Here is a 14,705-nt window from a genome sequence, read left to right as displayed (position 1 = left end):
TTTTATTTTAGCTAAGCTAAGGCGACATTCTTTAAATTTATCTTGAAAGCTCTAAGATTATTAAGATGTTTACTTGCACGCTTTTCAAGTGCCAAAGTAATTGATTTGTCTCATTTTGCTCGCGATTTAAGCACCAAGGTGATCATCCGTATGAGTGGATTCATTTTTTCTTGGTGAGATCTTTATAATGTGTACTTTTCAATTCGTTTTAGTTAATTAAGAATATGAGATAAACACAATAATCACACTACAATAGATATTAACAGTGTCAAATGTGATGACCCGTTTTGAGTGTAATTTCGCTGAAATAATTGTTTTTATTTTAATTAATATATTAGCTATTTATTTTAATTTATTTGCGTTTTTAATGTTGGTTTTTAAATTAATTTATTTTATTTGGTGTTGTGTTTTATTTAGTTGTTTTGTGTTTTTTTAATCTTTTTGGCGGGTTAGTTTTGCTTTCCGGAATGAGGTTTGGACCTCATCTTTTCATTACATCTTTTCCCTTTTTCCTCTCTTTTTTCTTTTTCTTTTTCCTTTTTTTCTTTCTTCTTCTTTCTTTTTTTTCTTTTTTTTTTTTTCCCTCCCTTTCTCTCTCCCCGATCGGCTCCCCCCCCCGTGCTCTCTCTCTCTTCCCTCCCTCTCCCGCGTCGTCTCTCTCTCTCCTCCGGCCCAGCGCCGTCCGGCCACCTCCCGACCTCCCACCGGTCCCATTTTCTTCCCCTCCCTCCGGTGCACCTCCCCACCGAAAACCACCCCCAACCGGCCGGCCATTTGGCCGGAAAAAGCTTCCAAAGGGCGCACGGATTTCACTCCGATCCGCCGCCGTCGCTCCACCTCCGGCCACCATTTCTTCACCACTTCATCACCGACCTCTTGCCATCCTAACCCACCCATTTCCGGCCTCCATCGACCACCGGAGCAGCTCCCACGAGCTTGTTTTCCGATTTGCCATTTTCGGCCATTTTCGGCCATTCCGCCGCCACCCACGGCCGTCCGTCGCTTCCATTAGCTTCACAACCACCTCTAGACCATTCCCTATCAATCTCGTGTCCTAGTTTGTCCCCGTTCAAAAGTGGGTTTTTCGGACCCACGGCCACAGTGAATTTTCACTGTGACGTTGCTGTTTTTCCGCCGTTAGCAACGCCGCGAGCTTTCTAAAAATACCGTATAGCACTGTAAGTATTTTCCAAACCCTATTTTCAGATTTTAATATATATTGCTCATTCAATTGTTTTATTTATTTATTTAATTGTTTGTTGTTGGTTGTTGATTCCGGACTGAGTCCGAGGAGTTTCGGGGGTCGGATGGATTGAGGACGGAGTGTTTGTTTGGTTGGTTGTTATTGGTTGTTTCGATTGGGCCGTGTGGTGTGCGTTGCATTTTATTTGTGTGCGTTGCATATCGCGTGCATGTGCATCATGTTTATCGGCGTTTTGGCGTTTGGGTGCGTGTGTCTCACGAGCCCAAGCCGTGATGGGTTATTATCACGGTGGAGCTCCTCTGGTCACTCGGGAGCGGTCAATACTGAGTGACATCCCCTGAGTAGTCGTCTGGGCGCTGACGAGTTCGGTACTAGAGGATGGGTCTGGCCCGGTACGTGCTGAGCACGAGTCCAGGCATCGCTCTACTCACTGACTCCGGGAGCGGAAATTAGAGGATGGGTCTGGCCCGGTACGTGCTGAGCACGAGTCCAGGCATCGCTCTATTCACCGATCCCGTGGCCCTTCGCTGGCGAGGGCTAGAGGATGGCCCGGCCCGGTACGTGCATGGCACGAGTCTGGGCATCGCTCGTTTAGGTGTCGCACGCGTAGCCGTTCTCTACGGCGTGGCACTGAGCTAGGGTGTGCGGATGATCCCTAGGGGAGATCATGGTGCATACGGAGCGGGTTGTGGTATGGTTTTTCAGTTATGATCCTTTTTCTGGGAAAAATGGTGGTTTGGGCCATTATCTGGGATAATGGCGAGGTGTGGCTTTATGGAGGTTGGTGGGCCTTTTGGGTTTTGGCGTGCGTGTTAAAATATATGTGTAGCGGGGCGTGTGTTTGTTTGATCTTGTTTTCTTGTTGTTTGGGTTGTATGTATTTTCATCTGGTAGTGTTTGGGTCATACTTACCTGCGGAACCATTCTTGGTTCCGTAGCTTTTGGTGCAGAGATCGAGGAAGAGGAGGAGGAGGCTGAGCCCGAGGATGCGGCTCCGCCGGGTTGCTGATGCTGTGCTTTTTATCTGTTTTCAAACTTGTATTTGTGTTTCTTGTAATATTTTATTTAAGTATGTTTTAAACAGTTTGTATTACATTAAGAAAAAAATTCTGGTACTTAAATATTGACTTGCTTCTCGCTGCGTTTGTCTTGTGCACTTTGTCGCTCTTGCACACACTTGGCACACGTCGTTAGGGTGGCGGTCCGGGTTGTCACCATCCGGACGTCTCGATTTCCCCGTGTTCGGGCGTGGGGATTTGGGGGCGTCACAGGTGGTATCAGAGCGGTTTGGCTCTGGGTAAAACCACATGTCCCGTAGGTAGTACCAGAATGTTTTAAAGTTGTGTTTTAAAAATTATGTTAAGTATAGTTGTTTCCTTTGTTTATTTGTTTGAGCTTGTTTGCTTGTTTTTATTTATTTAGTTATGTTTTAACATGCCGGTTTCTTTTGTTTCTTGATGTGTTGTGTTGTTTTTGTTTATGTTGGTTTTGTGATGGTTTTATCTGTTTTCTTAAAGGAGGGTCAAGTGTGGTGTTGTGACAGGAAATGGGAAGACCAGGAAGACCAAGGAAAAATACTCAGGAACCGCAGGACAATACCTCCAGAGATGACTCCATAGCCGAGGCAATAAGGCAAATGACGGAGTTTATGCAACAGAATATTAGGCCACAACAGACAGGGCCTTGGCCACCACAAGGAGGTCCTTGGCCACCACAAGGAGGGCCTTGTCCACCACCCGGAGGGCCTTGTCCACCACAGGGAGTGTATTGGCCACAACCAGGAGGTCCTTGGCCATATCAGGGAGGGCCTTGGATGTATCCGGGCGGGTCAAGTAGCATGGTGCAAGCCGGATGCACCTATGAGCGCTTCCTAGCGCATCGGACTCCACACTTCACTGGAAATGAGGATCCTCTTCAGGCTGGAAGATGGATCAGAGACCTGGAGAAAACCTTTGAGGTGTGTGGATGTACTGAAGCTCAGCAAGTACTCTACGCCAGCTATCTTTTGCAGGGTATCGCCTCTGATTGGTGGGATACCAGGAGGGTGATGCTGGAAGCTGAGTTGGGATCTTTCGCTGCAGTGACCTGGCAGCGTTTCAAGAAGGAGTTCAATGACCGCTTCTTTCCCGCCTCGGTAAGAAAACAAAAGGCAAGAGAATTCTCTAATTTGATCCAAGGGGGCGCAACAGTGGAACAATACGCCCGGAGGTTCATAGAACTTGAGCAATTCGCTCCTCATCTTGTTGCCACTGAGGAGTTGCGAGCAGAGCGTTTCCAGGAGGGACTACGCCCTGATATACGCCGTTTGGTGGTCAGCCACCGGATATCCACTTTTCAGGAGTTAGTGGATGTGGCCACCCTTATAGAGCGGGAAAATAATCTGGGTATGGGCTCCCCTCCTGGACAAAAGAGGCGGAGTTTTTCTGGTGAAGGAAGTAGCTCAGGTTCGCCCCAGAAGTTTGTTCAGCGGTCCGGGGCTCGATCGCAAGCATCCTCAAGTGTTCGCATGGGAGGACGTGTACCTGTATGTGGAATTTGCAATAGAGCTCATGCGGGCGAGTGCTCTTCTGGTGGAGCTCGATGTTTTACTTGTGGCCAGCCGGGCCACTTTTCCCGAGAATGTCCAAGAATGGTTCAAGGGAACCGTGGAGGTAGGCGCGGTGGAAGAACCAACCCGAGACAACCAGTGCAAGCCCGGGTTTATGCTGTCACACCCGGAGAGGTAGATGATGAGGCACCAGCGACCCATGATGCTGGAGTAATCACAGGTATGGATTAAATTAATTTTAAGTTGGATTTAATTTTTGGTGCATTTGGCTCTTTCTTTGTTTTTTGGATTTCATGGGTTGTGTGTTTGGTTCAGGAAGAGTTCGTTTGTATGAGTTTTATGCTTGTACCTTGTTTGATTCCGGTGCTTCACAATCGTTTGTGTCTTCCACGTTTGCTCGGGTGTGTAACTTGGTCACGGAACCGTTGCCGAAGGCTATGGTAGTGGCCCTACCCGATGGTGAGAGGGTGTGGTGTTCCAAAGTTGCTTCGGGATGCCCGTTAAATTTTGAGGGAAGGTTTTTGGATGCTGATCTGGTAGTGTTCAAGCTGTTGGGTTTTGATATCATCCTCGGGATGGATTGGCTATACCGATATTCTGCGACTATTAATTGCAGAAGTCGGACAGTTAGCTTTCAGCTTCCGGATGGTGATTGTCTGGAATTCGCGGGGAGTAAATTGAAAGAAAAACCGATGATTATATCGGCGATACAGGCAAGAAGAGAAATTGCATGGGGAGCGGATGCATTCTTGGTCCAGATGGTATCCACGCCGTCTGAGAAGAAGTCCTTGGCAGACATTCCAGTTGTGGAAGAGTTCCCCGATGTGTTTGTGGATGATTTGCCCGGACTACCCCCCGTGCGAGAGATGGAGTTTGTTATAGATTTGGAACCTGGAGCGGCTCCCGTGCATAAGGCTCCTTACCGCATGGCACCGGCTGAATTGAAAGAGTTGAAGACTCAGTTGCAAGAATTAGTAGAGAAGGGATTTATTCAGCCTAGTACGTCGCCGTGGGGTGCCCCAGTTTTATTTGTTAAAAAGAAAGATGGAACTCTTCGTATGTGCATTGACTATCGGGAGTTGAACAAGGTGACCATCAAAAATAAATATCCTCTCCCGCGGATAGATGATTTATTTGACCAGCTTCAGGGAGCAGCCGTGTTCTCTAAAATTGATCTGAGGTCGGGATACTACCAGCTGAGAATCAGAGAGCAGGATGTGCCTAAAACTGCTTTCAGGTCGAGGTATGGACACTATGAATTTAAGGTGATGCCGTTTGGGCTAGCTAATGCTCCTGCTGCTTTCATGGATTTAATGAATCGGGTGTTCCAACCTTATCTGGATTCTTTTGTGGTGGTATTTATTGATGATATACTGATTTATTCTCGAGATGTTGAAGAGCATGTGTATCATCTTAGTCTGGTACTTGAAAGATTGAGAGAACACCGGCTTTATGCCAAGCTTAGCAAGTGTGAGTTCTGGTTGGAAGAAGTTAAATTTCTCGGGCATGTAATTTCCAGGGGTGGGGTGGCAGTTGATCCTAGTAAAATAGAAGCCATTTTGTCATGGCCACGCCCGACTACAGTACGGGAGATCAGGAGTTTCTTGGGGCTCGCCGGTTATTATCGAAGATTTGTAGAAGGTTTTGCTCGCCTATCCGGACCTCTCACAGCCTTGACTCGGAAGAATACAGAATTTGTATGGTCAGATAAATGTGAGAGAAGCTTCCAGGAATTAAAGAACAGGTTGACGACGGCACCAGTGTTAGCACTCCCTGAACCGCATAAGCCTTTCGTAGTCTTCAGCGATGCGTCCAAGTTTGGGTTGGGTTGTGTCCTTATGCAGGAGGGACGGGTTGTAGCCTATGCATCTCGTCAGCTTAAGGACCATGAAAAGAATTACCCGACGCACGATCTAGAATTGGCTGCGATTGTTTTTGCACTCAAGATCTGGCGGCATTTCTTGTATGGGGAAGCTTGTGAGGTATTTACTGATCATAAGAGTTTGAAGCATTTGTTTTCCCAGAAAAATTTGAATATGAGGCAAAGGCGGTGGCTGGAGCTAATCAGTGACTATCAGTGTGAGATCAAGTACCATCCAGGAAAGGCTAATATAGTTGCTGATGCTTTGAGCCGGAAGTCACATTTGGAAGACGAAGCCGAGCCGTCGGAAGTGGATTCGTTACTTTGTGGGATGAGAAGGCTCCTACTAGAGAGTTCGCAGCAAGTGGAGATTTTATCATCAGTTCTTGATATTCGGGTAACCGATTTTGAAGAATTGAAAGCTCTCCAAAGAAAGGATTTGAAGCTGCTGAACATCAGGAAAAGAGTTCGGAAGTCTCGAGGGCCATTGCACTATAGCTTGGATAGTGATGGGATTTTACGGTTCCGAGATCGCAGAGTGATTCCAAAGGACTCAGATTTCAAAGAGCGGATCATGGCAGAGGCTCATGCGGCCCCTTATTCTGTTCATCCAGGCAGTACAAAAATGTATCGGGACTTGAAGAAGAATTACTGGTGGGATGGAATGAAGAAGGACATCGCCTTACATGTTGAAAAATGCCACACATGCCGACAGGTAAAGGCCGAACATCAGAGACCTGCAGGTGTGCTCCAACCCCTCCCTATTCCTGAGTGGAAATGGGATGACATCACGATGGACTTTGTTGTGGGTTTGCCGAGAACGCCTAGTGGGAAGAATTCTGTTTGGGTGATTGTGGACCGATTAACGAAGAGTGCTCATTTTCTGCCTGTTAATAACACCGACTCTTTGGGTAAGTTAACCCGTTTGTATGTCAAGGAGATAGTGCGGCTACACGGCATACCAAAGAGTATAGTGTCAGATCGGGACCCGAGGTTCACATCGCAGTTCTGGAAGAGTTTACAGGCAGCTTTGGGTACTAAATTGAAGTTCAGTACTGCCTATCACCCGCAGACAGACGGCCAGTCAGAACGCACCATTCAGACTTTGGAAGACATGCTGCGAGCGTGTGTCATGGAATTCCAAGGGAGTTGGGAAAATCATTTGCCGCTCATTGAGTTTGCCTACAATAACAGCTTCCATGCGACCATTCAGATGGCTCCCTACGAAGCTCTTTATGGGAGAAAGTGCAGGTCGCCCTTGTGTTGGGATGAAGTTGGGGAGAGTAGGGTGATTGGACCCGAAATAATTCAAGAGATGCAAAGCCAAGTCCGGATCATCAGAGATAAAATGGCGGCAGCTCAGAGTCGCCAGAAAAGCTACGCTGATACCAGGAGGAGAGAATTGTCATTTGAAGTTGGTGATTGGGTTTATCTTAAAGTCTCTCCCATGAGAGGTGTCAAGCGTTTTGGTAAAAAGAAGAAGCTAGATCCAAGGTATGTCGGCCCTTTTCAGATTCTGGAGAGAGTAGGGTCCGTCGCCTACAGAGTTGCTTTGCCAGATTATTTTGGGGATGTTCATGATGTCTTCCACGTATCATCCCTGAAGAAAAGCTTTGGACAGCAAGAGCCACGCTTCGTCGACCCAGCAAGTATTCAGTTGCAACCGGATCTCACTTATGAAGTTGTTCCGTCGCAGATTTTGGATTGGAAGGAGCAACAATTGAGGTCCAAGACGATACCGTTGGTTAAAGTGGCTTGGGGAGATCCGTTAGCACAAGACTTCTCTTGGGAGCGAGTGGCAGACATGAGAGAGCAGTATCCATATTTGTTTGAATGATGAAGGTATGTATTTTTAATCTTGGTCTCAGTTGGTTCATGTGCGTTTGTGTGGCTTGGTTTAAGTTGGTGATGATCTTGCAATTTCGAGGACGAAATTGTTTTTAAGGAGGGGAGGATGTGATGACCCATTTTGAGTGTAATTTCGCTGAAATAATTGTTTTTATTTTAATTAATATATTAGCTATTTATTTTAATTTATTTGCGTTTTTAATGTTGGTTTTTAAATTAATTTATTTTATTTGGTGTTGTGTTTTATTTAGTTGTTTTGTGTTTTTTTAATCTTTTTGGCGGGTTAGTTTTGCTTTCCGGAATGAGGTTTGGACCTCATCTTTTCCCTACATCTTTTCCCTTTTTCCTCTCTTTTTTCTTTTTCTTTTTCCTTTTTTTCTTTCTTCTTCTTTCTTTTTTTTCTTTTCTTTTTTTTTTCCCTCCCTTTCTCTCTCCCCGATCGGCTCCCCCCCCCGTGCTCTCTCTCTCTTCCCTCCCTCTCCCGCGTCGTCTCTCTCTCTCTCTCTCCTCCGGCCCAGCGCCGTCCGGCCACCTCCCGACCTCCCACCGGTCCCATTTTCTTCCCCTCCCTCCGGTGCACCTCCCCACCGAAAACCACCCCCAATCGGCCGGCCATTTGGCCGGAAAAAGCTTCCAAAGGGCGCACGGATTTCACTCCGATCCGCCGCCGTCGCTCCACCTCCGGCCACCATTTCTTCACCACTTCATCACCGACCTCTTGCCGTCCTAACCCACCCATTTCCGGCCTCCATCGACCACCGGAGCAGCTCCCACGAGCTTGTTTTCCGATTTGCCATTTTCGGCCATTTCTGGCCATTCCGCCGCCACCCACGGCCGTCCGTCGCTTCCATTAGCTTCACAACCACCTCTAGACCATTCCCTATCAATCTCGTGTCCTAGTTTGTCCCCGTTCAAAAGTGGGTTTTTCGGACCCACGGCCACAGTGAATTTTCACTGTGACGTTGCTGTTTTTCCGCCGTTAGCAACGCCGCGAGCTTTCTAAAAATACCGTATAGCGCTGTAAGTATTTTCCAAACCCTATTTTCAGATTTTAATATATATTGCTCATTCAATTGTTTTATTTATTTATTTAATTGTTTGTTGTTGGTTGTTGATTCCGGACTGAGTCCGAGGAGTTTCGGGGGTCGGATGGATTGAGGACGGAGTGTTTGTTTGGTTGGTTGTTATTGGTTGTTTCGATTGGGCCGTGTGGTGTGCGTTGCATTTTATTTGTGTGCGTTGCATATCGCGTGCATGTGCATCATGTTTATCGGCGTTTTGGCGTTTGGGTGCGTGTGTCTCACGAGCCCAAGCCGTGATGGGTTATTATCACGGTGGAGCTCCTCTGGTCACTCGGGAGCGGTCAATACTGAGTGACATCCCCTGAGTAGTCGTCTGGGCGCTGACGAGTTCGGTACTAGAGGATGGGTTTGGCCCGGTACGTGCTGAGCACGAGTCCAGGCATCGCTCTATTCACCGATTCTGAGGCCCTGCGCGATGACGGAGTAGTATTAGAGGATGGGTCTGGCCCGGTACGTGCTGAGCACGAGTCCAGGCATCGCTCTACTCACTAACTCCGGGAGCGGAAATTAGAGGATGGGTCTGGCCCGGTACGTGCTGAGCACGAGTCCAGGCATCGCTCTATTCACCGATCCCGTGGCCCTTCGTTGGCGAGGGCTAGAGGATGGCCCGGCCCGGTACGTGCATGGCACGAGTCTGGGCATCGCTCGTTTAGGTGTCGCACGCGTAGCCGTTCTCTACGGCGTGGCACTGAGCCAGGGTGTGCGGATGATCCCTAGGGGAGATCATGGTGCATACGGAGCGGGTTGTGGTATGGTTTTTCAGTTATGATCCTTTTTCTGGGAAAAATGGTGGTTTGGGCCATTATCTGGGATAATGGCGAGGTGTGGCTTTATGGAGGTTGGTGGGCCTTTTGGGTTTTGGCGTGCGTGTTAAAATATATGTGTAGCGGGGCGTGTGTTTGTTTGATCTTGTTTTCTTGTTGTTTGGGTTGTATGTATTTTCATCTGGTAGTGTTTGGGTCATACTTACCTGCGGAACCATTCTTGGTTCCGTAGCTTTTGGTGCAGAGATCGAGGAAGAGGAGGAGGAGGCTGAGCCCGAGGATGCGGCTCCGCCGGGTTGCTGATGCTGTGCTTTTTATCTGTTTTCAAACTTGTATTTGTGTTTCTTGTAATATTTTATTTAAGTATGTTTTAAACAGTTTGTATTACATTAAGAAAAAAATTCTGGTACTTAAATATTGACTTGCTTCTCGCTGCGTTTGTCTTGTGCACTTTGTCGCTCTTGCACACACTTGGCACACGTCGTTAGGGTGGCGGTCCGGGTTGTCACCATCCGGACGTCTCGATTTCTCCGTGTTCAGGCGTGGGGATTTGGGGGCGTCACATCAAATATACAATAAAGTCTTAGGTATCTTGAATACAACATATATTAAATCTGATGAAATCCCAAACTCTTAACATGAGTTTGGAAAAAATTTCTAGCAGTAGCCCCAGTAAGAGGATCAACTACCATCTTGCTAGTAGAGATATGTTGTAGGATTAGCTCAAATTGTGCAACAATAGCTCAAATGTAATTAAAACAAATATCTATGTTTTGGTTCTGCAATGGTATTTGGAATCTTTGGCATATGCCAAAGTTGCCATACTATCACTATATACCTTAAGGCTTCATTTGCCAGAGTCATAACCTTTAGGCATTGAAAAAATCTCCTCAACCAAACGGCCTCTTGTATAGCTGTTGAACAAGCATTGTACTTTAACTCCCTCATGAACAAAACAATGCATGATTTTTTCTTACTATACCAAGAAATAGCTCCCCCCTAAGCATAAACGCGTAAATTGTGTGGATTTTCACTCATATTTGTCACTAGCCAAATTAGCATCGCTATAACCCATTGGTCTCATGTCTCCACCCTAGTAGCAAAGAAAAAGGTCTCTTGTACCATGAAAGTATCAAAAAATCCTCTTAACTACTTGCCAATGAACAAGTCTTGGATTACTCTGATAATGACTAACCAATTCAATTGCAAAGCAAATGTAAGGTTGTGTACACAACATAGCATATATCAGACTTCCAATTGTACTTGCATAAGGAACTTTGATCATTCTTTTTGTTCCCCATCATTCTTAGGAAAATGTTCTAGGCTCAATGTATAATTCTTCTCGATTGGAGTGTTTATGGGTTTGGAGTTGTGCATACAAAATCATTCTAGAATTTTTTTAATATATTATTGACTGGTCAATTTTATCATTTATTAGTTCTTTTGGAGTATAGGCCATGTGGTTTGAGCATTCCATTGGAGTATTACAATCACTTTTGCACTATAGGGTAGGCCAGTGCGGTTTAGCAGTTGTTTGATTGAGGAAGACCCTCCTATCTTTCTTGCCATCTATTCATATTTGCTGATGAGGCTGCGCAATTCATCGTGCAATCTTTTTACTCTAATTCTTTGACGTTTATCCCTCCATTGCTTTGTGCTTGTCCCTCCCCTTGCTCATTAGGGCTTGGTGGTGTAGCTTCACTGAGTTCAGTGTTACGATGTTTCAGCTCTTCATTCTCCCACTGTAAGTCCTCCATGGTTTCAATAACCTTCTATAGTTTCTCCTCAGTTTCCACGAGTGGCGCCTCCATGTTAGGGTTGCAGTTTGAGAGTGTGTAATGGTTGGCATGTGGAAATCACGCTGGTGTCCGATGAGAACTAAATAATACCTTTAGGATTCCACAGATGACATTACTATTGAGGACGTGTTCTACGATCTGCTAGAGTTCACTGCCTTTAACAAATAAAGATAGTGGCCTGATATACTTGATACACCTCCAATGCCTAAGTTAGTGATATACAAAATAAGTTATCACCAAGATAGTGATTAAGATGAGTTGTTACCTGAACATGCTATATGCTTCTTATATATATATATATAGGTTTAGGTAGTTATTGATAAAAATTAATAATGATCATCCAGTGGGGTCTTATCTTCATGTTCTTTTGATTTGATGCTGATCCCGGGAATGTTTGATTCATTACCAACTTCCTAGGTTAGTTATCTATTCTAGCTCATTTGGTGGTTACAAGATGGAGTTGTATGGGTCCTTAAGACTCCAACGACTTGATCCTTACCATCCGTTGGGTTGGGTCTCCGAATTGGGCCCGCTCCTTATCAAGGGCTAAACGAGTCCCTCCACTAATCATCAAAAATCAATTTTCTTTTCAATAGCAAAAATTTACAGCTTCTAAAGCTTCTAATTACATTTTCGTTATTCCACATTAAATAAATATTACCCATTTAAAAAATCGTATTAGATTTTTATTATAATTATTATAATACTGGAAGAGGATTAATTTTAGCCTTCTCAAAATTATAGTAACTCCATATAAAAAATTAGATTTTTGGGTATTTTTTTATTATAATAAGATAGACTTAATAGAAATTAATTTTACCCATAAAAAAGAATATTTAAAATCTTGCCTTCCAAATAAGATTTTCTAGTTTAGCCTCTAATTATTGTGCATTAATGTTGATATATATATATTATATATAGAAGAAAATTCTAAACAAAGAGAAATATATGTGATAAATAATATATGAATTAAAATGATTCTTACAATTCTATATTATAATAATATAGCGAAATTGGGATTATGAAGTAGCTTTAGGGGATCATGGTTGTTGAAGTACTAGAATATAGCAATTAATATAGATAAATATTCTTTTATGTTTCGATTATATATATATATATATATATATATATATATAATACAGGTTTCCTTTTATTTTTTCAAAACTTAAACACAGCTGCTTATTATTTATTTATTTTTTAAATATTATTGTTGAATGACCTAGCTTTTGGATTATAAATTAATGAGTGTTTGATTTGCTGATCAGGTTGAAAACAACAATATTGATGATTTCTTTCTATATATAAATATGAAAATTCTATATACCATATTACCATCCCATTTTTATCTCATTAAGTAAAATATGCCATATTTATTATCATTAAATGATCATTTATTATATACTTTTTTATCATTTAATAGTGATGAATGTGCCATATTTTGTATAGTAAGATAAAAATAAGATAAGAGCGTGGTGTATAGTATTACTCATATATATATGCACGCACACATGTATTTATATAAGCTCATCAATAACTATTAATTTATCTGTTTAAATAAAATATGAATTGAATGTACCATTCTTTAATTTAAGGTCACTAGAGGTAATAGAGAAGCTATGTACCTCATTCCATAATGTTTAATTAATTTACCAGCGGAGCCAATCCCCAACGATATGGTTAATGGTTCACAATGATGGTTTGATCATTAATATAGTGTTTGGATATTCATTTATAAAATAAATAATAAATATGTTGAAATGTGGGAAGTAGCTAGAGCAGCCAATACACAGTCAATAATGCCAATGGGGCTTGGATCCTCTAGAATGCTGGAAGGAGCATGAGGCTCTAGAAAAGGATGAGTTGGAAGAACATTCTATAGAACCCACCTAATAAAATTCCTATTTGTTGGAATCTTTTCCTGTTATGTACGATTTTGTATAGTTAGCTAGGATTATTGTTTATATTTTTGTATAGAATATGTTGTAAGATTCTTTTGTTTCTTAGACTGTATATTTTAGTTAGGCTCCTCTGTACACACCATGCTATCAGAAATGAGAATTGCAAATGTTCTCTTCTCTCAATCCTGCTGTTCTTAGTATTTCTTAAGTTTTCTTTTCTTTAATTACCTTCTTTTCTTTTCTTTCATTACAGTTTCTTACATGGTGTCAAAACTATAATATTATATATAGCTCAAAACCAAATTCCAACCATATCTCAAAATCAAAATCCTAACACAAATACATACCCTATTGATCCATCTTAGCCAAATAGTCCATTCTTTATTGGAACCAACAACAACTCTAGTGCATTACTTGTTACACAAATGCTAGACTCTAGCAATTACCATTCCTAGGCAAGATCCATGAAAAGGGTGCTTAGAATAGAAAATAAGTTGGGATTCATTGATGGAAGCATTTGTGAACTAGATGATGCAAATAGCCCTTTAATGGATCATTGGTTTCGATGCAATGATATTGTCATCACTTGGCTACAAAATACTATGTTGACATCAAACCAGTACTCTATATGCTGAAACATCACATCAACTGTGGCTGGACCTCGAACAACGCTTGGCATAGCAAAATGCTCCAAGCATTTATGAGGTGAAGCAGAGAATAGCAGCCTTAATGCAATATGGGGATACTGTATGTATGTATCTACTTCTCAAAATTGAAAACCCTTCTTGATGAACTAATGAATTATGAGTCCATTCCTAGCTGTGCTTGTGGAGGGTTACAAACAGTGGTGAGTAATCAAGAAAGAGATTGGATGATGAAATTTCTTATGGGTCTCAATGACTCAATCTAAGGCATTAAGGCACAAATACTTTTAATTAAACTTTTTCCAAGTTTAAACGAGGTATACTCACTAATTCAACAAGAGGAGAAGAGTAGATAGATTTCTATTGATGCTCCCACTGCTAAGACTATGTCTTTAATGGGAAGGTTTGCATCAAAAGATGTAGGAAGACAAGATGGGGAACCTCAAAAGAAGTATTTTTGTACCCATGGTCACATTGTCATATACCAATTTGTTAACATTGTCATATATGAGGTCATACAGCAGACAAATGCTTCAAAATCCATGGCTATTGATGACTTGCAAAAATTTCATATTCCAGATTTTACAAGTTCGCTCGAGCGGAGGCTTTTGGCCGCTTGAGCGAATTCAGGCAGAGTCGAACACTCGATGTGCGCTCGATAGGACGCTCGAGCGAAATCAGGCAGAGTCGAACGCTCGACGCTCGCTTGACACCCCGCTCGAGCGAACATCGTATTTTGACAGATTTTAGGTTTTCCGCCGTGAGACCATATAAAAGCAATTTTTCACTCTAGAGCCGCGAGTGGGGACTGGAGAACACTTCTTAGGAGAGAAAAACATAGCTAGAGGGATTCAAATCATCTATTTTTGGAGAGGGAATTCGAATTTGTTGAACCCAAGATTTCAAGTTTTGTGTAATTATATATTTACACATGGATTTTGATGATAACAAATGAATTCAAAGAATAAAGAAGTCTCAAGCTCAAGTTGTCTACACAATGGAGTCAAGCACATCAAGGAAACAAGCATGAGCAAGAAGGGAACAAGTTCACATTAAA

This window comes from Carya illinoinensis, chromosome 15 (assembly GCF_018687715.1).
Source record: "Carya illinoinensis cultivar Pawnee chromosome 15, C.illinoinensisPawnee_v1, whole genome shotgun sequence".
NCBI classification, from domain to species: domain Eukaryota; kingdom Viridiplantae; phylum Streptophyta; class Magnoliopsida; order Fagales; family Juglandaceae; genus Carya; species Carya illinoinensis.
This window is presented reverse-complemented; position numbering follows the sequence as displayed.